Raw genomic sequence first — 24,755 nt, 5'->3', positions numbered from 1 at the left:
AGGTAGTTCCTGCCTTTGAACTCAGTAGGTACAAAAAAAAAAAACCAAACAACTGGATTTTAATGAAACTTTCAAGCCATTATAAAGATTCTGCAGTCCTTTAAAGACCTATTGGATAAAAGAAATGCAAGGGACCAAAACCAAAGATTACCCACAAGATGAAATCATCTTTATCTACACCAGTTCAGCTCTCTGGGCTCCAACACAGCTGAGAATCTGCCTCACTTACTGTGACCTCTGTTCTGTCACCAGTCTGCTCCGGGTGCCCCCATTCTCAGAAAGGAGATAAACATGGTCTCAGAGGATGATGTGGAAAACAGCTCCCAAGACAGAATGTGTGACAACCAAAGCTCTGTGTAAATCGCTACTCTGAGGCTGCAAAACCTCCTTCCCTCAGACCCAGCAAGCTCCCAGCCACCATCATTTTGAGTTCTCCGAGAGCGCTAACAATAGGCGCCTTGTTTTACCGAGGCTTGCAGAAAACCCCAAAGGATGGCCTGGTGGCAGAGAACTACCCTGAAATAGCTCAGGGATCAAACTCCAGCGCAAACAGCAGCGAGGGGCTTTGTGACCCCTCGCGCATTACATTCCTGCTGATAACCTTATCTCACTACCTTCAGAGCATCCCAGGCTTTCCTCCATACCAAAACACTCCCTGCTGCATCCATCCTTACAACCTCATGTCCCTGGTCCCATAACGTCACAAAACAAAAACTCCAGCGGCCACGAAAAAAAACAAAACAGCACTTAAAACCAAGGGCATGATTAAAATTCACCAGAAAAGCACCACTTTTTACAAATCTGCTGCATTTAAAGATCCCCAGAGGAGAAGGTCACCAATACATACAGCGCATCTCCCGAAGCAAAGGTCTGTGTCATGCTGCTGTCAGGTCCAGCCTGCAAACAGGCTGTTTTAAAAACCTGGCGTGCTGCATTATCCCTAACACAGGGCTGCCAGTCAAATCCCTACCACCTGCGCCGTTCCTCCAGCCTGCGGTCCAATCCCTGCCCCAGGGTCCCTCAAGGGTGCTGCCTCAGGTACCCGAAGCCTGTTCTTCCCACAAAATGGATAAAGAACACATCTGAACCGCAGCAGCACAGCTCTATGTTTTGGTGATGCGATGGACACACTGGGGTCAGGTGAAGGTAAAGGACGGTGCCATCAACTCCATAAAGAGCACACGCCCTGCTAAAACAGTAACACACCAACTGATGAAATCCTACTGGAGAAAAGACAGTTGCATGTGTCAGGTTTAACCCCAAGAGGCTTTATTGCAGGTTGCAGTGGACTCTCAGAAGGTACAGGGAGGAGCTGAACCCCACAGGCTCCCCAAAACACATTCACAACCGTACGCAGACACAAACACGGGACCTCAAACTCAGGTTCTTACAAAGCCGCTTTCCAAAGCGGAGGCACACGTCACATGAAATGCACCGCATCAGCGTGCTCTCCAGGTGCCACGGCGTGCCTGGTGCTAACTGCAGTCACCAGGAAGTTTTCTTTTCCAAGTAGTTCATGTTCCCACCCACAGCATTTCTGGAATTTATTCTTAAAATAAAAAGAAACCACAGAAACATTAGATTTCAAAAAAAAAAAGCAAAGATTTGTAACTAATTCCCATGTGACCACTACAAACTCGAGTGATATTACTGTGCATACTCCCACGTGCCCTCCACGCAGAGCATGGAATACCTCAACACATCAAAGCCAACGCACCAACAAGAGCTGATGGAAATGGGACATATCATCAAGGTGGCTGAAAATTTTCACGTTCCCTCAACAGGAACACGACATGGATGACAACATATTCTGGAAATGCCACTGTGTTTCGCAACGCCATTTGTTAAACAGTCCACTTCTTAGGAGTCTGTAATACGAGGAATCAGTCACATTCATTGTTTTACATTTAGGCATCCGTCCCCCCACCACCACAGACCTGCTAGCACACTTGGTGGGCAAGAGGATTTGAACCCCAGCTCCCACCAGCCAGGAGAAAGCACCTTGGACTATCGCTCTCCCACATTACTGCTGTGCTACGGATTCATTTTTGCACCCAAGCAGAGCCGGACAGATCCTTAAGCCAGACGGTTTAGACGCTCTCTTGAGAAGGAAGAGTTCAAATCCATTCTTCACCCACTTCATTTCCAAGAGGTAATCTTCATTCCCCTTTGATTTATTATTTACCACTTCCAACACAACATTTTAGCTCACCAACAGAGCTAAAAATAACCCATTATTTACCTTCCATAGATTTGGCTTCACTGACTTCTGGACAGGACTAACGTTTGTGGCCACTGGGAAAGGATTTTTCTACATTTTTCCATTTTCTGGTCTGTTAATTACAGTTACTGCGAGGAGGAGACAGCAGTTAGATTTGTGAAATACAACAGGCTGTATTTTAATATTTGTCAAAGGCACAGAGAAAATAATTTCTATTTCTTTTTTATATAACCCAATCAATCAAAGTAGGTAAATCCAGATAGTTCAGAAGTCAGCACTGACGTTCCCCCTAGACCCTCATTTGGGCCAGCAGGATATTAGTTGGAGAATCTTAGATGTCATTAGAAGGGATTATTTTTCTGTGGGACGACAGTGACAGAAAACATGAAGCGATATAATTAGGGTGAAGAGGACAGGCAGGTACACTGCTGCAATAGTCAGCAGGAACACAATACAGGCAGAAACACCCCACCAGGCTTCTGAGGCAGAGATGGGGACAGTCCACTGCCTTTTGCGGATGGAGGATTGTGTCAAACCCCAGTCATCCCTCTGGGCTAAGAAGGGGCCCAGGCAAAGAGCACCATCACACCTTTTATACCACAGGGTCCTGGAGGTGACCCCATAACCCATAGGTGTCCTTCTGCTTGTGAGGAATGTTAGCAATTTCACAGAGCTTTCCAAACCCTAGCTCAACCTCTCCATCCCCACCAAGCCAACTGAGATTCCCCCATCCCAGGAAAAGACTGTGTTTCAGAGACATCCCAGTTAATTTGTGACAGCACTCAGACACACTTTGGTGGAAAAGACACAACCGAGAGAAAACCCTCCAGGTGAAAACCAGAGAGGGCTATCCAGGAGTGCTTTCAGCAACAGTAGAGATGGGGACAGGGAGTCCCAGGACACGGGCGGCATGTTCATGGTGTTCCAGCCACGCACTCTGCAATTTCAAGAGAGCTCAGCATGAAACAGTACAGCTCAAGAGCAGCTGCTCCACCGAGCCAAAGGACTGAGGCGGAAAAACGACCACAGCGCCCAGTATCAGCTGGCGTTTTCAGGACTTACAGACCCAGAGATCCACGCCTATTTCCACATAGAGTTTGGCCATAACACCAGCTACGTGCTCCTCTAAACCCCAAGATGCCCAGGTAAACATTTGAGCAGCTATGCAATGATTTGGATCCAGGCGCTGAGTCAGACCTAAGACCGTCGGGTTTTTACCACCTCAGTAGTCACCCGAATCTGTATCCCGGTCCAGCTTCCTACTCCACAACGGGGGTACGAGGGAAAGACAGCGCTGTCTTTTTTAGAGGCAAAGCCAGCTGAAACTATGAACCTTAATACTCACTGAAAAACACCATACATCTGTTCTGTAGCAGTGCCATAAAAAATTAGTAAGTGCTGGGCTGACAATCTGGAAAGGGAAAAGGACCTAGGAGAGCAAAGTGTTATCACTAAGTCAATAAAACATTTGTAGAAGGCTGAAAACATACAGCGTTCTTGCACAATGCGCAGAAATGCTCCCAGGCTGATTTCTCACCCTCTACTAAACCTGTCTGGTAACTCTGGGAACAGGACTGTGTCGCACAGGCTAAGGGAAAAGTGGATCAACAGGGTGAGCTAAGGACAGAGCTCTGGACTCGGCTCTATTTGTGCAGGATCGCAGAGTGGATGCGCATTAGCCAATACATATGGTTTCACTTTTACGTAAAGCTTGTGTTTACATCTAATGTATCAGGGCAACTACAGCTGGCCCCAGTGCCGGATTTGAAACAGAGCGCCTATACGCCACGCAAAGGATTTTTAAGGGTGATGAGAGAATGAGGATCAAGTGGAGCAGCTGCATTTCTGGGGCTGACGATGGAAATTACTAAAAAACTTTGAGGTCAGGTTCGGTGACTGACAATTGGCTTTGTGCATTTCGCTACCGCGCGTGCCGGACTAACCCCTCATCCACCGCAGCGACTCCCAAGACGGAGCAATTCTGCCGAAGTCAATGGTTTTGACTTGAAAACACGAGATCGGCAGGAACTGCCAAGCCCCCGGTTATTGTAACAGCTTTGTGTAAACAAGAAACGCCAAAACGCAAACGAGCTCCAACTCTTCGCAGCTCGTCATTTACATACCGCCTCACGCGTCAGATGGCGGTGACTTCCCCGCTTAACCTTTATTCTTCGTGTCATCGCCCGAAACGCTGAGGCGCGCGGGGACGCACGGCGCGCGCGATGCGCTGACAGAAACGCATGGAGGGGGCGGGGGGCGCAAACCAAAAACACCCCCAAAACACCCCATAAACACCCCAAAAACCCAACACACCATCTCAGGCCAGCCCTCGGCCGCACACCCGCAGCCTCTCCCCCACAACCACGGGCGGGGGTACAGCCGCCACCCGCAGCCTCCCGCTCTCCACCCGGGCTGGAAACCCTCCTCGGCCACCTTCTGAGGAGGGGAGAGCCACGGCTGAGGCGGGCGCCGGCCTTCCCGCCAGCCCCTCGACGCCGGCGGCGCTGACAGCCGCAGGTGGCCGCGGGACGGGCCGGGGCGCGGCAGGTGCCTGCCCGGGGGAGGACGAGGGGCCCGGGGAGCCGAGGGACACCGGCGAGCAGGCGGGAAGGGGCCGCCGCCGCCTTCCCCCCCTTCTCCTTCCCCGCCCCGTACCTCTCTCTGCGGTGGCCGGAGGGGACGGGGTCTGGCCGCCCGCCCGCCTCGCCTCAGCGCCTCGCTCCCCTCCCCGCGGCTGGCGGCTCCCGGCCCGGCGGCGGCTGCGGCGGCGGCGGCGGCTGCTGGCGGCACTGCGGGGCGAGAACCAGCGCCGGCCTGTTTTCCAGCCGCCTCCCCTTCGGCCCGCCCCGGCTCCGCCTCAAGGATCCCCCCGCCTCCTCCTCCTCCTCCTCCTCTTCCTCCTCCTCCTCCTCCTCCTCCTCTCCGCCCGCCAGAGCGGCCCGGCCTGCGGGGGCCGGGACGAGGACACCTCAGACCCAGCCCACCCAAACAGCAAAGCCTCTGGCGGGATAGATCGTCGGGGTTCATAAATAAATCGTCGGGGTGGATAAATAAATCCTGGGGTCGATAGATAAATCCTGGGGGTTAATAGGTAAATCCTCACCTCCTCCTTTGGCACAGCGAGGGGGACCCCAGCGTTAGCCCGCAGTGCCCCCCAGGCACACCGCCCGGGCTGACACGGGATATATTCTCTTAAATACCTCTGGGCATAAAGCTTTCGCCATGTCAGCCTCTCCCGAAGGGAGGGGAAAGCAAAAACTCTTATTATGATCTAACAAGTCAGGAGACAGCTCTAACCCAGACCTTAAGTTTTGGGGATTCAAACCCCTTTCAGCAGGACTCTAACCCACTCCTTCCTTCCCTTAGGTACCCTTATAGCCAAACCCCGCGGGGTTTCACCGCGTCTGAGGGGTAGGCAACCTCCCTTTTAAATAAAGGAATGCCTTTTACCTTCCAGGGGTCTTGTCAGAGCTCTTCGGCCCGGAGATCAGAGGCTCTCCCCAAGAATCCCTCGGTGCTGGCTGGAGGCCCTGCGATCCCGCAGATCGTCGAGATTCAGAAGCAATGTCCCATCCGGGTCGCCAAAACTGTCACCAAAATTGGGAATAAACCTCTTAATGCCGATGTAGCGTTAAAAAGCGGGCATTCTCTTCATCGCAGCGGTGGATGCACAGCCGATCCTTCTGCCTAACGTGAACACCTACTGCAGTTCATTTTTGAGGTAACAAATTGGCGTCCAGTGCCCTAAAGCAGAGGGGCCAGGGCTCTCCCGGCTTCTGAATTTGATGCCTTTCATGCAGGTGAAGGGTAAAACTCTTGTCTCTAAGCAGCAGCCCTGTAAACAGCGCATTTTATTAAATTATAGTCTCTTTCCAAAAAAAAAAAAAAGTGTGCAGCCACGAATGAGCAATGTGTAAGGCACAGGATGAGGAGCTGAAACACCTGACGAACCCCAGCCTTACCATTAAACCAGCCAGCTGAAATTGCTTTTGGATGCCCAGAGAAAAAGGTCTGGAGAAGAGACCGTGCCTTGGATGAATATAGTTGTGTCTGCAAATTGCCTTCGAGCGTTTCAAGGTTTTATAAAACACGTCCAGCTGCCCATCAGAGGTTTGCACCTGCACAACTGGGGTGAGGTTGCTTAGCCAGCCAAAACATCTGGAGAAAACAGCAAGAATACCGTGGGGCTCAGGTTTCACAGGTTCAACCAGATTTTAAATAATAACTGCGCAAACTTTTCCATTTCATATATACAGTGTTTTCCTCCAGACTCTTCTGACTGCCCTTTACGGCTGCTGTCACTGCTGCAATCGATACCTTCAAAGCATCTCAAAGTACCCAGATGCTGTAGTATTTGACAACTCGTATACGACAACAGGCATTTCGTGGCCACATGATGTGTGTGAAACATGGTTTCTGAGCCCGCAAACCCTAAGGATGGCTGTCCCCGTCCAGCACACCCCCGGGAGCCAGCCAGCCCTGCTGGGCCAGGCTGGGCATGGTGGGGCACTAACAGAGACCAGGCAGCAGCTCTGTCCTGTCACGCATGCCCCGTAGCCTCAACATAGGGTCTCTGCTGAGCCTACAGATGGAAGCAGAGCTTTGCAAATTAAAGGATTCAGGGAAATGAGCCACATCCCTGCTTAAACCAGCTATATCTGGAAAGAGGAATTGACAACGAGGTTGGTTATGTTGGCTGGAAGGAGCAGTCTTTCCTACCGGACCGGACAGAGTCCGAGATAATGAGGAAATAGGGTCAGTTTGATGGTCCAGCTTGGAGCTAGCTGTCTAGAGGGGAAGAGAGGAAGCCACAATTTCCTCCACGTAGTCCTCAGCATCTCACACAGCAATACCTGCCCCCAGGGCTGCCTCTAATCAAGGTCACATCTGTTCATAGCCAAAGAGGGGCCACAGTGAAGAACAGACTGGTGCTCCCTGTTCCCGCAAAGAAGCTGACCCATGAGAGATGCTAGTCATCCAGCAGCTGGGAAAGCTGGTGAGCCAATTCCTACTGAATGGCACTTCTATTTCCTCCACAGCAAATAAACAACTGTTCTCCAGGACTGCACTAGCTCTCAGCTCCCTTGGCTGCAATTTGAAGGATTTGAACTAAATCTAGAAAGCTCTGAGTAGCTGGGGTCCCCTGGGCTCTACCCTCTTTCTCCAGTTTAAATTTGGCAACAGAGCCCAGCCAGCTCAAAAGCCCTAGGCATGCTTGCGAGACGTTTTGAGGGTACATAGAAATGCAGCTACCTGTGGGAAAATAAAGCTAAAATGCATTACAAGCACATGTTTAATACAGCGTTTGATGCATTAAGGAAGAGGAGTTGACAGATGCAGCTGATGTTGGTGCCATACTCAGACAGTAACTCAAAAGAAATTTGATGAAATCCTAAAATAAGCTCTTCTTGTGCCTCTGACTTTTGTTTTCTTAGCCTGGGGTCTGTGAACAGCTGGCCTTCAAGGTGGATAGAGCATCTTTCCTGGGAAGAACCCGTGAACCACAGGTTTATGGATGAAATGTAAAGTGGATGCTAAAAATCTGGAGACTGTAACTCACAAGCTAGGAAGAAAGACCTCCTTGTGCGACACACCTGAGAAGACTGCCGAGAGCTGCAAGCCAGAGGCGTAATAGGCCTGAAGAAAGAAAAGGGTATTATTGCCTGGAAGGTCTCTTTCTGGGAGGGTTGTTGGGGTTTTTTGCACTAGAGCAAGATCTCCCAGGGATGGACAGAAATAGCTCAGGTCTCATGTCCTTCAACGCGCACGCATTCAAATGGAGAAGAGACTCCAGCAAACTCATCTGGAGACCTCATGGTGGGCACGAGGTGGCTGGAAGGGTACCTGGACACTGGATTAATCTGGGTTTGGGGGTGTTTGAAGCCTTATCAAGGGGATCTACTGGATGGATTGATCCTTTTTTCTCTCTGCCAAGCAAAATAATGATTTAAAGCCATTAAGCGATTGTCCTTTAGATTCCTATTGACCAACATAATGCCCCATTACTAGAACTGTCAGGCAAGATGAGGATCAAGCCTGGCATGAAGCTTTTTTAAATGAAAATAAAGATCCAGCTGCCTGGAAAAGAGAGCAGGAGCAGAGATGAAAAATAGGCAGCATTCAGTGCCCCTCCATGCTCCAAAACACCACATTCCTGATGTTCAATATAAAAATGCTTTTCCTCTTACCGTTCTCACACAGCGTTTTTCATCCTCAGATTTAAAAATGTCAGTAAAAGTGCTGTTATCCACGTGAAGTCAGCAATCCTTCAATGCAAAGCCATCTGATACAAGCCACAGGGCGTGCTGTGCTGTAAAGATTGCCCACTCTGGTTAAGATTCAGAGTTGGCACTAAGAGCACGTCTACAGCCTCATTGCACGTCAGACGTTTGGCATGTGCTCAGATCTTTGGGGGATCTGCTTGCATATCGACATCTAGCAGGACCCCTCACAAGGTAAAACATAACTCAAAAGCAAACACAAAATATGTAACTTAGAACAGGGGTTTTTCCAACTTTCTAACCCAGGCATTGTTATCATAAGGGTACCTGGGTGCGGAGTTTGGCTCCTGCTCTGGGCTGGGTGACACGCGGCAGCAAAGCTGCTTCTGTTCCCCCAAGCAGTTTGCTAAGCAGAGTTTGGAAATTCCCATGTTAAATAATTATATTACAACATCTCCAAACAGCCCAGCTGGCTTTTCCATCCTCTACACTGTTTGTTTACTAGAGAGAGACTAATCCATTTTACCTGCGAAGCGGACGAAGCAAACTTACTGTGAGGGCTCAGATATAATGCTTTATTATCTTCCCACCCGTACGTAAAACGGAATTTCCATGATTCATTCACCCACTTGAGGAACACTTGAATAGTCACAAGAAAACATACATTCCCAAGAGAAAAAGCAAAACCACATCCGGTGCAGGAGAGAAAAACATTCTAACATAAATACAAAATCCCACTAGAATTTTTATCTGAAGCAGGGCTGCTGATCATAATCACAACGGGGAAGGGCAAAGATCAAACGGTATCGCTTCATGTGACTGTTTTTCCCCTTTTCCTCACAATCCCCTGACAATAAGTCAATAAAAGGTTTTACCAGGACTACAAAGGGAATCTGGAAGCCCAGCAGCCTCCCTTTGAAAGCATATTCAGGGTACAGGCGGTTTCAGAAGTCACTTCAGAGAGTCTGCCCTTTGCCTTGTGAGCTCCCAGCCATTCCAGTGTAGCTGCAGTAATTCATAGGAATGAGTAATAAATGATGTTTGCTATTCAGTCATCATTTGACAAGCTAAGTGACAGCGAGATCGATCACAAATATTTCCCTGTGACAATAAATAATCTAGACACAGAACAACCAGCTGGCTCACCTTTAGGGTTAGAAACAAATAAAGCCCAGGCGAGGAAAACTCCTGGAATTCCCCTCACAGGTTTTTTTCTTCCTTAATCCCTTCTAGGAAAGCGGTTTCCAGAATGATACAGCCCAAACAGTAAGTTGTTCTAATATCCCGAGAGCTGCAGGCTTTAACACTTTCCCACATTTATTCCTGGAAGCATATAGCTGCTGAGAAAAGTATCCGATCTCAACAACAGAAAAAAAATGTACTTGTGGAAGATCCATTGCAATTCTCAATAAATTGTTGTAGCGCCCATGTGCCCTGAACACTTGAAATGTGTCGCTATTTCTAGCTTGTATCTGTCAAGCTTCAAGTCCCAAAAACTTACTCTTACCGCAACCTTCTCTCTGCTGAATTTAAAAATCCTTCACAATTCCATTTCTGTGAGTTCTCATGGCTAAAGTACCCCTTTGGCTTCATTTGGATTAGGAAAATTGGAAATATTTTCCCTGGAGCACAGGCAGAAAGTGGGTTAAAAGACGGCACTGTCCCATACACTGCCCCCCACACACACCCCCCGACACACATCTGCGTGCTGGCCGGGGGCGGTGCTCTCCTACAGCCGGGATATCTCCCAGTGCCTCCCTGTACACAACATCTGGCTCGTTCAGAAAGGAGCTTGGACAGCTGCTGTGCCTTGTGTGAGCTGTGTAAGCGCTGCAAGACTCTCTGGGATACATGGCGGCAACAACCTGAGTTGGTACAGCCAAGGCCGTTGTCCATCTGTACTGGAAGGAGAAAGCACACGTGAGACAAATCCTTCCTGGACCTTCAGTCCCCACTGTCACCAGGTGAGCAAGGCTATTAGTGCATAGATCCCGGCTTCAGCAGTTCATGTTTGTATTACATGCTCTTTATTTATTTATGTATTTTTCTTTTCCCTTGCTGCTTGCTACATCTCTCAAAAATCCTAAAGAAAATTGTCTTCAGGAGATGGAAGGAGAAGGAACAGGAAGGACAGCAGTACCCCAGCCATACCACAAAGCAGATGCCTTTGAAAAAAGGTGAGAAAAAAAGAGGCAGAAAAAACGGGGCTGGCAAAGAATAGCAGAACAACTGTCCTGGGTGAGAACAAAGATCTGTCTAGGCCAGCATGCTGCCTCCACAAGTGGAAGAACAAGACTCGCCCCTCTCAGTTCCCAGGTATTTTCTGCACAGGAACTTCATGAGATAGTCATGGTTTCTCCGTATTTAGCAGCCTTCCTGGGATTTTGTTTTCATGCGCTTGTCTGCTCTCCCCATGTAAATATTAGCAACCCCAACACCCTGCAGCAAGGAGTTCCACCAAGGAACCGTATCAATGACCCATCCTTTGATTTGCTTGGAGCTTGCTTTCTTCATGCCCCCATGTTCTTATATTGGAAAAGACAGTCAAGAGCTGACTTCTCTGCAAGTTTCTCACTATTTTTTATGCCTCTAGCATATCCTTCTTAAGTTATCCCCAGGAAAGTCCTGGCTCACCTAGTGTGCCTGCTTATGAAAGCAGTTATGGACCTTTACTCTACTTTGCCGCCAATTCAGCATGTGTTGCATGAAACTGCAATCACTTATTCTGAACACAAAGAACCAAGGAAATGAAAATCTGGCAGGTACAAAGGAATAGGGTTGAACGCAGAAACCTGGGAGGAGGCTTTGCTGATGACAGCGGCGCAGCTCCTGCCTTATCTCACGGCAGGTAACAGAGGAAAGCGCAAGCAAAGGCGACTGCAGTGAGAACAATGGAAAAATGCAAACTAGTCCTGCGAGTCTCATTTTTCGATCTCTAGTGCTGGCCAGGTGACAGCAGTACTTCCAGACAATATATCTCTCTTCCAGCCAATATCTCGCTGTTTTGGATGTTCCCTCTTAAAGGCCAAGGGCTGATATCTGGAAAGGCCAGTGAATGATCCTGGAGTCCTCCTGCCCCCCCCACTGCTTCCATCCCGGTCTCAGCAGCCCTGCCTCCCCTCCTGTGCCTTCACTCTGGGCACTGCGATGCCTGCAGATGCCTACTCACCGATTGCAGCCATTGTCACTGACCAATACACCCCTGTTGTTTCGCTGACCCCGCTATCTGTCCGTGCCTGTCTCTCAGCTCCTGAGGATGCTGAGCTCGCAAGCTGTCCAGTACAGAGGCTGCCTTTGTGTTCTGCACATGTACGCTGCCAAGCGCTATGAGCCACCCTGGTACTGTGTTTCCTAAAAATAGCTTGCCCCACAGATAACCTGCAATCTTTAAAAGCTGAAGGTCTTGAAGATAAGCCCTCACACAACCTGCATAAAATGAGGAGCAAAGGCACTTCTGGGGCAAAGAGAACAGCTCTGAAGAAATAGGCTAAGAAGTACGATGGAGAACACAGCCTCGGTGCACCCACAAGCAGCAGAGGAAACTACTGCCAAGGGCCCAGGGGGCAAGTATTATGTATAACCTGCACACAGGCATAATACGACAACTGCTGAGCCACAAGGTTTTTTTTACAGCCAGCCTCCAAGTTCTTTGTATGAAGATACAGCACTGCTAGCAAAAGTAATCCAAAGAACAACAATCCATCTAAATTGTCTGAAAAAGCACTCGAATTTAGCTCCTTCTTTACAGAAGGATACATATTTTGGATATGAAATATATCCAGATAGCATTTTACCCTTCCACAACCTGCAATGGACCCATTTACTCTTTCACATTTTATTTTAATAACAGGGGAGTCAAGCAAGCTCGATTGACGGGCTGGTTCCCAGGGAAACATGAGCAACTTATTTCTCTTAAATAGCAGGAACAAATGTTTTCCTGTGTTAAACCATGCAGCCTGCTGTGACATTCAGATCTCTAGAATATAATTGCAAAAGGACAGAATGTGTTTGTCTGGCTTTCAGGTGGGGAAGGAGAAAGGCAGCAGCACACTGCAGCCGGTGACAGGCACTAGCAAGGGTCTGGCACCCAAATCACTTTTGTGGAAACAGGTCCCTTGTCCTAATCCCCAAAGGAATGGCAAAACAAGACTTTAACAAAAAACTGGTGAAATAACCCTGTGTTGCTGGGAGAGAAACGGAAGAAGGGAATTGGTAATAGCAAGCCTTCAAAACCTCAGTCAAAATGCTAGGCTGGCTGCCCAGTGTTGTTGGGACACATTAAGAGCATAAAAACAGCCTTGCTCTGGCCCAAGGTCTGTCCAGCTTGGGAAGCTGCTTTGGCAGGTACAGATAATGGTGGGAAGGGACTTGGAAAAGAAAATGGAAGACAAAGCTAAGCATCCTCATAAGGTGCTCTCTGGTAACATTCAGGGCATCTCAAAAGCTGAGATTACCTACACGGAGACCAGTGGAGAACACATTCCTGCTGCATGTGGCCAAGGATGCTGTTCCCAACTCCGACCACGCGCCGTGAGGTGCGGCGGCTTTGGTGGCTAAGCTTATTTTGCTTCCTGCTCTTTCAAGTTAACAAGATGAAAAAAAAAAAGAACAGATAAAACCAGTGGCCATGAGCAGGCACTCAAGGGCAGGTCAAGCACATACGATACTTCTCCTCAAAACTCTCCCTGCCTCCTTTATATTCCACCCAGGGGATCTCTGAGCCTGACAGGATTTGTATGCTTAGGAAATCCCAGCAGATCTCTCACCCACGTACTTGCCCATTCACCTCTTGAACCTCCTGGTATCCACAGTATCCTTCAGCAAGTTTACAGCTCAGCTACCCATCGCAAAAGGACCCAACTCCAGTAGTTTTCTTGGAGCCCATATCCCACTAACGTAATTTGCTGGCCCCTGGTTCTTGTTCTGATGGAGACGCCGGACAGCCATTCCCTCGTCACCCCATCCCTGGCACACAGGATTTTCCACACCTCCTTCATGTGCTTCATCAGTATCTAGGGCCGCATTCTGCTTTCACTTATCTCCTCTAAGCCAATATTCAAGTGGTTTTTAAGGAAGCAGGTGGTAATTTGGCCTCAGGACAATTTTTTTTCACCCTCACACAGTTTGCATTTTTGTCAAAAAGAAAAAAAAAGATAAAAACTTCCTTTTTTTTTTCTCCTCAGTTGCTTTAGGATTCAGAAGAAAAGAAAAAAGATAATGAAATACAAGTTTTGCGTGCCAAAGTTTCCAGGTGCCCAACTGTCCTGTTACTGGGACGCTGAACAAACAGCCTGCAAACACGATCCCCTGCCTTTGTTCTGCCAGCTGGAAGCCACAGGTCACTCCGCACCCACACACCACCACGGGCCAGAGCCTCAGAAGGAGGCAATATTCGACTGAGTAAAACAGCCCTTTCATCTGACAAAGGATACCAAAAAGGGACCTGGTTTTTTTTTACTGGTGGGGTGGGATTTTTGCGTTCACTGAGGAGCATTTTCTGTGAAAAGGCCTCTGTCCGTGCAAGTGACTCAGCTCAACAAACAGCATCGGTGATTCATGACTCCTGAGTGTGCCAGCAGTGGCTGGTGACCTGTGTGGTGCTGAGTCTCTTCCTCACCAGGAAACAGCCTTAATAAGAGACATCAGCAGAGTGTTTCCATTGGTAGGACCATGGACTTCAAGCGTCCCTTATTTCCCTTCCCTAGCCACCTTTTCCTCTCCCATTTTCTTCAGCTGTTAACTCGCCATGCAAGGACTGACTCTTGCTGCACATCTAAATGGTGCCCAGCATGGTGGAAATTCTAAGGTGGGCTGTAATGCAAACACTGAAGTGACTTCATGGCAAATTCACCCAGACAACAGAATTCAAACCATTTCCCTCAGCTTTCCATGAACACCAACCAAAAAAAAAGGCTACCAAAAGGAGATGAAATGGGCCAACCATCAAAGGTAAAAGATGACCCTTGATGGAATTACTTCCTCACAGATACACGTCCCGGGTCACATGTCCCAATCCAGCTCCAAAAAGAAACTTCTTATCAGGTCATTAAACCAAATCAAAATAGGAGATGAGGCAGATTTCTAATGCGGTCTGAGAAATGGTAAGAGCGCGTTAAAAAAGTCATTCCTCTTCTCTGCATTCAGGCCAAATATCCAAATACCCAGCAGCTCTCCAAGTCCTGATGTTTCAGGTTTGTCTGAATCTTGCAGATAATTTCCGCACAGATGGAGAAAAGTCTCAAACAAAATAACTGTGATCCTATGCAGCATAAACATAAAACCTAAAAAATAAGAGCCTGAAAAATAAGAGATTGAAAGAAGCACATGAAGCCCAGTTGTCTTCCTAATCGTGAAGGGTCTTTTTCACCTTTTATGGTTGCCGCTGTACTTCACGGCTGCTATGATATCCCTGCTACCGAGGCATTGTACAAACCACAGAACAGATCAAACATGGAAAGGCACTTAATTCATATACAATTTTTTCCTAATCTTGTCCAGATATTGAAATTAATCTCATTAGACCTCATGTCACAACTAAAGCCCAGCCTGTGGACCAGAAGACCGCAGCCCACTACAATCCTAACCAAACACCCTCAGGTTTTCTTATCTCCCAGCATCTGTTTTCCCCCTCCGCTGCTCAGTCATATCAGTGTTTATGCAGTTGCACAAAGCAGCGAGATATACAGAAGAAAAATGCTATGTAAATGCAAAAATAGGCGTAGCTTTTAACTTTTTCAGTCTGAAGACCCCTAAAAGCTAGTGGAGAATCAGCTCCCTCTTGTGCATAGTTCAGCCTCCAGACCACGGTCCTACTTGTCTTAGTTACCTTTGCTGAAACTGGCTGGTTGTGTTGTTATCCGAAAAGCGGATCCGTCGCCCGGTGTGCAATAAGCCAATAATCGCACACTCAGGAGAGATACTGCTAATTTGATTCAGGGTTGCGCAAGCCCGGGTGCTCAGTGGTTTTCCACAAATCAAGCACACCGAAGCCGGCTACCTTATCATATTTATACAATATGTCCATACATATTCCACCTATCTAATCCATATTCATTCTAATCGACATAAATTATATAATTGGCACTGAGTCATTCTTCTTGGCTCCACTTCAGTTTCTTTCACGCATGCTTTCCTTTCTTCAGGGATCTTTGGTGATCTTGACAGATGAGGCATCCTAACTCCTGTTACATAGAAGCAACTTAAAACTATTTTCTCTTAGCAACTTTCACTCATTTTTCTTCTAAAAAGAAACGCTTGTCTGTAACTAAATGACTGAGCTGATGGCCAGGACGTCTCATCCCTAGTCTTAGATTAACTATTTACAATGCTGAATCAAAAAGGAAAGAGCCTATATTCACACTAACTTAATATAAAATATCTCTTAGATCCATGCTAACTAAACATATACAATGCTCCTTAGATTCACACTAACACTCCTTGTATCCAAGTGTAGCATAGGTGTATCGAAGCAGGTCCCTTTAAATCCTTTGTTGTGCTTGCACAAGTGGAAAACAGCTCCTATAAAAAAAAAAATCCCGTCTGTTTGCCAAGCCGTGTGTAGAGATTATGAATCACTAAATGGCGGCCACGTGTCAGCAAAAGTAGCAGGAAGCGTCTTGCGTTTGACCTTTATTTATAGTAGCAGGAGCGCTTCGCAGAGTATAGTTACAACGACCTAATTATCCTTGCTCACCAAGAAACATCGGATCAATTGCCTGCATAGTATGTTTTTTCCATTAAAAGAAAGAATAATACCTGGTTTATAGTTATCAGACTGGAGGAACTCTGAGAAAGCCCTTCCAGACTGTTGCCTTTGCGTATTTGGAAGGCAGAGGACTTCTTTGGAGGTTTTTCTCTGGGATCCTAATGGAATGGGGGACTGGAAATCAAGACCACTTGACAAGCCTGTTGACTCACCTTTTGGTGCACCTCTCTTGTTCAATACACACCCTTGTTTCACAGAATCGAGCTGCGAGCTAGGGAAGCAATGAAGTGCTGAACCTTCTCCTTGTTGTACCCAGGTAATCTGATACATAAGCATATTTTTTAGTAAATCCCACACATCAGAGAGTGTCACTGGATCAAGACAAAGTACCTCTGGGCTGCTATCCAGGGGGGAGCCCGGAGATGTGTTTGAATTATACAAGGGTGTAAGTGGCAGGTCTGGCTCTTTCTCATATGCAAGAGAGCGTTTTGGTACCTTTTCAGATTAAGGGCCAAGCCTCGCAGACGTGGTGAGCTGAATTAACAGCTCCCTGCTTAGAAGGGGGTCCTGTATTTTCCCCTGTCTGCTTTGCCCCTGGACAGTGGGATAGTGTTCTGCTAGATTAGGGAGTTAAATCTGCTCTCAGAAGGGTCTGCTGCAGTGGAGAGAGGAGGCCTGCATGGCCATGGGTAAGGGTGAAGGTGAGAAACAGGGCTGAAAAGGTCTCTATCTGAGGTCAACTGTGCCTAATCAATGGCCATTTTTTATAGTGTGGGCATCTGAGAGCCACACAGTGGGTCACACGACGAGGTCAGCGAGAGGTGTGTGTTGGGACGCATTAGGAGCACTCCCGCATGTCCATCCATGGGATCTGTTGCCCAGAAGGGATCCCATGAGCACAGATCCCTGCTAATAAGGGGGCCGCAGCGCCACTGCCTCCCTCCCACTTTGGGTCTAGCAAGCAAGGCAACCTCCTTTGTGTGGCATATGGGAAGAGAGCTGGAAGGCAACCAGGGTGATGTACAAGAAAAGAGAGTGAGAGGAAGGCCTGAAGCATAAAGATTAGTCCCTCGGGCTTCCCAGACTCCTGCCCTGGCGAGGAAGGGTGATGGTCACCCTCTTACTGCTAGCCTAAGCCAACACTGAGCCAAGACTGAGCCAGGCTTTGTCCTGTATGACCAACAGAGCCCTGCAACAAGGTCCCCACAGGTCCCAGCTAGCAGCACTTAGAAGAACCAAAACCAAGCCAAATGGCCCTAGTGAGCTCTGCCAGCCACAGCAGTACAGCACACTACCTTTCTGCAGACCTGTCGCTGAGGAATCTGGCAAGGACATCACAGAGGATGTTCTAACCACACTATCAATCACCATGTGCTGGCCTCCCCATGCCCACCACAGGGGAGTGCACACCTGGAAGTTCAAACCTGCCAGGAGAAGAGAGCACGAGTCTCTGCTGCTCCATGGTCTCTCCCTGCCCTGCCCGCTAGGATCCTCTCCATCAGCCCCAAGACCAAGATAAGCCAGCATCCCTCGCCTGGTCAGGGCCTAGGGTCTCTCCTGTGGCGAGCTGCTGCAACCCCACTAACCAGCTCAGTGACACCATGCTGGACAGCCCTGCTTCTCCTCCAACCTTTTTTAATTTAAGTTCTCCTAATCAGCTAGAGGTCTCTATTTAGACCTTTAGGCTTTTAGGCTTTAGGCATGGGTCAGGGATGTAAGACCAGTCTGTTGCTCTCCCTCCACTATTGGGTCTCTATGTCCAGTCAAACCAACTCAGCAAGAAATTGAGTGCTTGATGGTCAAACGCCACTGACACCTAGGTTAGTTGGTGGCCACTCCCAGAGGTGGCATGTGTCAACAGGATCAGGCCTTTAATCATGCTGCCCCTCACAGGTTCCCATCGTTCCCCTCAAATTCCCTTGTGGCTCTTTCCTACACTTCTCCTCCCCCTGCTTTGTCTGGTTTTAAATTTTGCTGATCCCCATGTTTCATCCTCCAGGACAAGGCTGGGCTGTTGCAGAGGTCCAGCACACTCAGTTCTTCTCCAGAAATCCTTCCCCCATGCCCACAGCAGTGCACCGGAGGGAGTCACCTCAGTGACTGCCTCCAAACAGCCCCAGCACCATCTGGACCTCACCCAGCTTGTCTGAGGACTCCAGCTCTGACTCCATGTCAGGTCTGCACCACAACCGCATTCTTGGAAAGGGCTCACGCACCCTGACGTTGGGTTGCTGTAGCAACCACGCTGACATCATCACCTTTCCCCATGGCCACTGCAGTCATGCAAAAGGTTGTGAAACCCTCCTTGGCACTGTCAGGCAGCTGCATGTTTTGATGCTGGGGAGGGGACTCCTATTCAAAACCAAGAGCGTGAGGAGCAGATGTGTCTTGTCTCCAGAAGAGCAGGGTCAGAGGGCAGTACAATCTGCCTAGCACAGCATTGAACGTGGAGCTGCAAAGCAAAACAAACAAGGAAACGAAAGCCCATGGTCCCACGGGGCTGGAGTTTGCTGAATCCAGCAGCAAAAAGGATCAGGTGCAGAGCTGGCTTGGCAGCACCAGGATATTCTCAAAATATATCCATGGCTGTCTGTGCAGGGACTTGCTACTCCATTACAAAATCCTTCTTTCCTGCAGGACTCCAGGGACGCAGTTGGGAGCAGATTCTCCGTTCAGTCCACATATGCCAGCAGAGTGGAGCCACCTACAAACTCCATCCTCAAATGACTTTGGCATCCTTGAGGGAGGCGAGTCCTGGAGCTTGTCCCAGGCCTCCCGTGCAGGTGCAGACAACACATGGACCTTTTGGTGGCAACTGTGGCCATTTTACAACCGGGGCAGAGTCTGGATGCCAGGATTCAAAGGGTTTTTTTAATGAGATGCCAGAAAACATGTCATTTCTCTGTTGACGCCTTTTATCCACCTGAAGTGCTTCTAGGACAAGGGAAGTTGCCAGCTCACACCTTGTCATCAGAAGTGTCCTGATCTTCGGCATCCTTCCTAAAGCCCATCCTTGCTGTTGCTCTGTTAGAGAAACCCAGGTCTTAGGGTGCCACATACACACCAGAATGCCTTGAATCTTCCAGCCTCCAGTTTGGTGCTTTATGTGGAAGAGGCAGATAAGCCTAAAACTTCAGTTAAATGCCATGTTTGTGGGGAAGAGAAGGAGGAAGGACTGACATGGCTTTCAAATATGTGAGCTGGTTACTCCTGCAGCGTCCCTGCAATCCCTTGAGGAGTGCGTGAATTTTCTAGCAGGAATGTTTGTTGTTTCCACAGCATAGGCTTCTGGCTAGCTAAGCCAGGAATGCTTCATTAATATAAAACATTAACTTCTCCTCCTTTGGTAAAGCTGCAGAGCCTCAGAGGGCCTTGGTGGCCAACACAGGATCTGGAGGGCAACTTCATGGGCAGTTATCACCAAGCCTCTTCTCTGCTGAGCAAGATCCAGAGTGGAAAGAGAAGGGACCCAGCCTGACCCTCAGTCAGAGAGAGCAACTACAGACCCCACACAGGAGGCAAAAGAGAGGCAACCCTGCAGCTTCTTTCTTTCAGCCATGGATGAACACTCTGGACCTTCCCTAGCCCCTTCAGACTCACTCTACAGGGCCAGAAAGAGAAGGGGAGCAAGAATGAGTAGTTTGATATGCAACAGAGCTGATAATGCCCAATGACTCCATGTGGATTTGTGCCTTGTGGTCCCACTCTGGTACAAGCTGACTTGCGAAAGCTTTATATCTGTGACTGTCCTGCCATGAAATCTGCTTAAGCTGATCAAACGTTTCTAGAGAATTTGAAACATAGAAGGTCACAGATGAAGCCACTCCTCTCTTCCATATGTGTGCAAAGTGTGCTCACAGAAGATTTGTTTCTTTAGGAGGCCAAGATAAAGCTATCTCCATGGCAGACACCAGTGAAAACAAGCTCAGCAGAGACAGGGGAGCCAGGAGCGGTGGCAGAAAGCCAGAGCATCTAACCAAGAGCGACAAGTTAGTCAGGTCTGGGATGAGGTTACACCCAAGAGACGGGACGGACAGCATGATGCAGTCATATTTCTCAACAGCACCCCGCTCCCCGGCCTGCTTCACACCATGCAGACCCAGTCAAGCTGCTTGAGAAATTTCTAGACAAACATTTTTTCCCATCAGAATGTGCAGATTTGTGGAACACTGAACATTTCACTGAAAACACATTGCTTTCAGTGAACCCCCAGTGGAGCAAAGGCAGGGAGATGCTTTCTACTGGTCAAGAGAAATTTCCATTGGGAACCTGACTGCCAGTTCATGTGATGGTGTGAGGAACTCCTTACAAACCAACTTCTTCATACTTCTGGGGGACGAGATTTGTAAATTTGCAGTCAGGATCCCAGGTTATCCAGGGGAGGACTTGATGAGCTCAAGGCTTCTACAAAAGTGTCTCTGATAGCTCCTAGTCAAATACTGGGATAAGCTTGGCAGTTCCTGGCTCTGGGACAGCTCATTACAGGTGCAATCCCAATTCACATCATCTCTAGGCTGTTGGATTATCCTTTGGTGAGCTTCACTGTCCCATCAGCCAGGCAGCCCAAGGAGCCATCCAACCAAATGGCCTATGTAGACCTAAGTCTGGTTGGACTGCCTGAGGTCATTGCTCCTTCTTTCACCCCTAGAAATCCCTGCAGCCACCGTCTGAAACGAGCACAGTTCTTGTCAGCTTGGAATAGCAGCTTTAAAACTGGCAGGAATCACACCGGCTCCGGTCCTCAGTGCTGGGTCCTGGGGTCCATATTTGAGTCTGGAAGCACTTGGATTTGGCATGGCCTCAGACAAAAATGTTACAAGATTTCCATTTGGAAGGGAAAATACATACTTCTGTAGCTGGGGAGGACATAAATTAAATTTACCCTTCCAAGAAATTTATAGCATTGATTACACTCACACTCTGACAGCCCAGAACCCTTCAAACTCATCTGCTAGCCATGCCTTTCTCTGAGATATATGGTCCCATCAAGCTACATTTCTAACATGGTAGAAATCCACTTTTTCCTGATCTCAGGGACAAGGATTAGCAAGTCCAGCCAACAATTTCACAGATACAGATGAAGCAGAGGGAAGAGGACAGTGACCCACAACCATCAGCTGTGTGAGCCTGGGAAGTAACACATTCAAGGTGGTCCATGCACAGAGTCTTTCTCTCCTGCAGAACTCCTGCACCATTTATTGGCCTCACAGTTAGAAGTCTTTAATGACATTATCGGTGATATAATGATTGTGACATTCCTGAGAAGTCTGCAATCTCAGCTTGCCTTCTCTTATGCTTATCACCTCCCTTGCATCAGGGCAAGTGTTCAGTAGCACTGTCCTGCAACGTTTTGACTGCAGACCCCACAAGGAAGCTGAGCCAGGCATATCAAGAAAACCAACAGAACAATTACGGTCAGGCACCTCAGTTATGTCTGATAACCCCATGAGCCGTCCCACAGCCAGAGGCAGGCTGTAGCAGAGGAGTGGAGCACGAGTCCAGGAGAGCCAGGCTTGAGCTGAGGGAGGCAGTGGTCACTTCCCCTTTCACCCCACCTCCAAATCCCTTACTCATGGTGCCAGATAAGAACTCATGCTTGAATAGGCCTGTGACCAATTCAAGGTGCCCAGAAGGGACACGACAACTTTTCAGATTTTAGGTTAGTCAGAACAAGGGAATAATGAAAAACCATAAAGGAGCATTAAGGGAGCAGTGATACAAGAAGAGAAATTCACTATTTGTTTTGGGATGCCATCGCAGAAGTTGTTACTACAGTGGGTTACTCACTCCCTCATACCCTGCATTCGCTAATGGATCAGGGAACACTACACAGCGATGGTCTCATGGATAACTCCAGGAGGCATCTCAGATGACATAGTAATCACTTCTGAGGTGTCTATCTAACCGTACCGCCTATATACACATATATTCACATGTCATAGAATTGCTTTAGGTTGGAAGGTACCTCTGGAGGTCCCTGGTCCAACCTCCTGCTCAAAGCAGGTCTAGTCAGCTGAGGTTGCTCAGGGCCTTCTCCGGTTGAGTTTTGAATATCTCCAAGGGTGGAGATTCCCCCACTTCCCCGTGCCCTGGTTCCATGTTTGACCATCCTCATGGGGAAGAATTTTTCCTTTGTATTGTGATTGGAATTTCCCATGTTGCAGCTTGTGCCAATGCATGTTGCCCTTCCACTGTTCACTTCCAAGACTAGTCTTCTCTGTATTCTCTACACCACCTCATTAGGTAGATCTAAACAGCAACAAGCTACCATCTTGCCCTACCTTTCTTCCAGCTGAACAAACCCTGCTCCCTCAGCCTCTCCCTGTATCTCATGTACTTTAGCCCCTTGACCATCTCAATAGCCTCCACTGGGCTTGTTCCATGGTGTCAATGTCTCTTTTACCAGGGAGTCCAAAACAGGACACAGTAGATGGATGTCTTGCACAAGTGTTGAACAGAAGGAAATATCTTCCCTCAACCTGCACTCATGTTAGTACAGCGCTATTTGTGGCTCATCACTGCAAGGTCACACTGCTGGCTAATGTCCACTTTACTGTCCACCAAGATCTCCAGGACCTTTTAAGCAAGATTTGGTGGTGTTTTGTTTTTTTTTTATCCAGGAGACTCATGCCCAGCTGTACATTTATATCCACATATACTGTCTACACCCACATCTAAGTCACAAAGCCAGGGCATTGTGGCTGCTCCCTGGAGAAGGAGTCAGGGACCCTTCAAATTCTCCTGCTGGGAGGCGCCCTTCCCACTGGTCCTGCTCCCACTGCTCCCATTGCAAGACTACATATAGAAACCCCTAAACAAAACCAGGCCAGGGCAGCCAATTACCCTGTTTCAACCTCCCTTTGCAAAAAAGGGCCTTACAGGTCAACTATCCATATGGCCAGTCACATTTGTTGAGCAGAAGTACTTTCTCAAGAGCTTAGACCTTCCCATTCTACTCTGTAAAATATGGCTGTGGACTTTTTCATTACAAAAGGTCAAATAGCTCCTTCACGCCCCTTGAACAAGCTACAAATGATCTAATTAACTTGGACTATGTCCATACTGCCAAAATCACCCTCTCCAGGAAGCAGTTTCTCGTCTCCAGGCTAAATGCTGTGGGCTCTTGTCTATACTATTTGCCTGGAATAGACTAACCATGTCCACTCTGAACTGTGCTTGCTGCAAGTCTCTTCTGGGTCCCCTGGTGCCTTTGTGCACAAAATGAAATTATTCTTTTTTTTTTTTATTTATTTCAAAGACCTTGTGAGGGCTGTGTCACAACACACCAGAGTGGTGTCCAGCGTATGTGTTGAGTGCCCTTGGACAAAACTCTGGGCATATGGACATGGCAGATGGTACAAGCCATGCTGGGATAGTGCTGGAGACCACGTATGTTGGCTGGAGCCAAGCTACAACTTGAATGCTTTAAGCCATGATGCCCTATCGAGGCAGCAAGGCATATGAAATGAAGCCACAGGCTGCATGCAGCCCCCAACCACAGGTTCCTCAGCCCCAGCATGAGTCCAGCACTGACAAACATGGCCCAGGACAGCACTTCCCCATGATCACATTATTTTATCAGCTCCCAACATAAGCTGCAGCTCACAGTTGTCCCCATGCTAGGTGGGCTGCTTGTCTCCACCTATCCCCAGGTCAGCCCTCAGTAGCTACATCTGCTGCTGGGAGATCAGGCCCCAGTCTGGCTGTCCCAGTGGTCCTGGCAATGCTCATGTGGGGCACGTACATGCTCTACAGCGTACCTACACCCTGTTACTTGTCCTGTCCCCATGCGGAGCAGAGATACACCTGGTCTCCTAGGCAGTTGGGCATCTGCCCCTTGCCTCTTCTGCAAGACAAACCCGTCCTTCCCACAATTGCCTTCCTGCCCCCAAACACGGCATTTACCTTTCTCTTAAAGTTGCCAAGCCCGTGCTACTCACGGTCAGGCTATTTAAACACCAGCTGCAGTGTTTGTCTTGCTTTTTTGTCGATGAGACAGTTTCAGCATGTACAGCACTTCCTCTTCTGAGACATTTGAGGACTGCGTCTGTGACCTTTGGCTGCTGTTTGGGTTCAGCAGCACAGGCAGCAGTCCCAGGGGTAAGTGGGTTGAGAGAGAAAAGCCCTCTTCCTCCCCCTCCATCTTTTTATGGACAAATTTGGACCAAAGCAAGCAGCCAGCTGCAGGTGAAACACACGGCTTGGACGCTGCAAGGGAGACCTTCTCCATGCAGCCCATCGCTGAAGCAGCAAAGTGGCCCAGCACCGGCTGGTAAAGCCTCAGCCCATTCTCTGAGCCTGGGCAACTTTTAGATTCAATACCTGGCTTGTATGGGGAAAAGTAGGGGAAAATAATCCCAATGGTAAGTCTTTGCACATAAGTATGAAGCAGTACCTACCACAATGTACCATTTCTGCTAAAGTTTTCATGCATATACATCTGTTGCTGAAGCCTTTCTGCTGCCTTCTGTAGTAAGAGCTGTTAAGCTTTATATCAGGGCAGCGTAAGCCCAAAGGTTCAGGAAAAGGCTGGAAAGGTCAGGAAGGAAAGGCTTATGCTTGGACTGACTTTGGCTAGTTGGATCAGTAACTGGGGAGGCTGAATGCC

General features: G+C 48.4%; 1 protein-coding gene across 1 annotated transcript in view; it reads right to left on the bottom strand.

Annotated features, from left to right (window-relative positions):
• The window catches only part of SMOX (spermine oxidase), a 56,655-nt gene extending 51,602 nt beyond the window's left edge, over positions 1-5,053 (bottom strand). The window contains exon 1 of the mRNA XM_064448877.1: positions 4,877-5,053. The gene's annotated coding sequence lies outside the window, so the exon portion shown is untranslated. The remainder of the gene's footprint in view (positions 1-4,876) is intronic.
• Positions 5,054-24,755: the final 19,702 nt, after the last annotated feature.

The sequence above is a fragment of the Phalacrocorax carbo genome, chromosome 4 (genome assembly GCF_963921805.1).
Source record: "Phalacrocorax carbo chromosome 4, bPhaCar2.1, whole genome shotgun sequence".
In the NCBI taxonomy this organism is placed as follows: Eukaryota; Metazoa; Chordata; class Aves; order Suliformes; family Phalacrocoracidae; genus Phalacrocorax; species Phalacrocorax carbo.
Note: the sequence above shows the minus strand (reverse complement) of the source record. Positions and strands in the feature narration are given on the sequence as shown.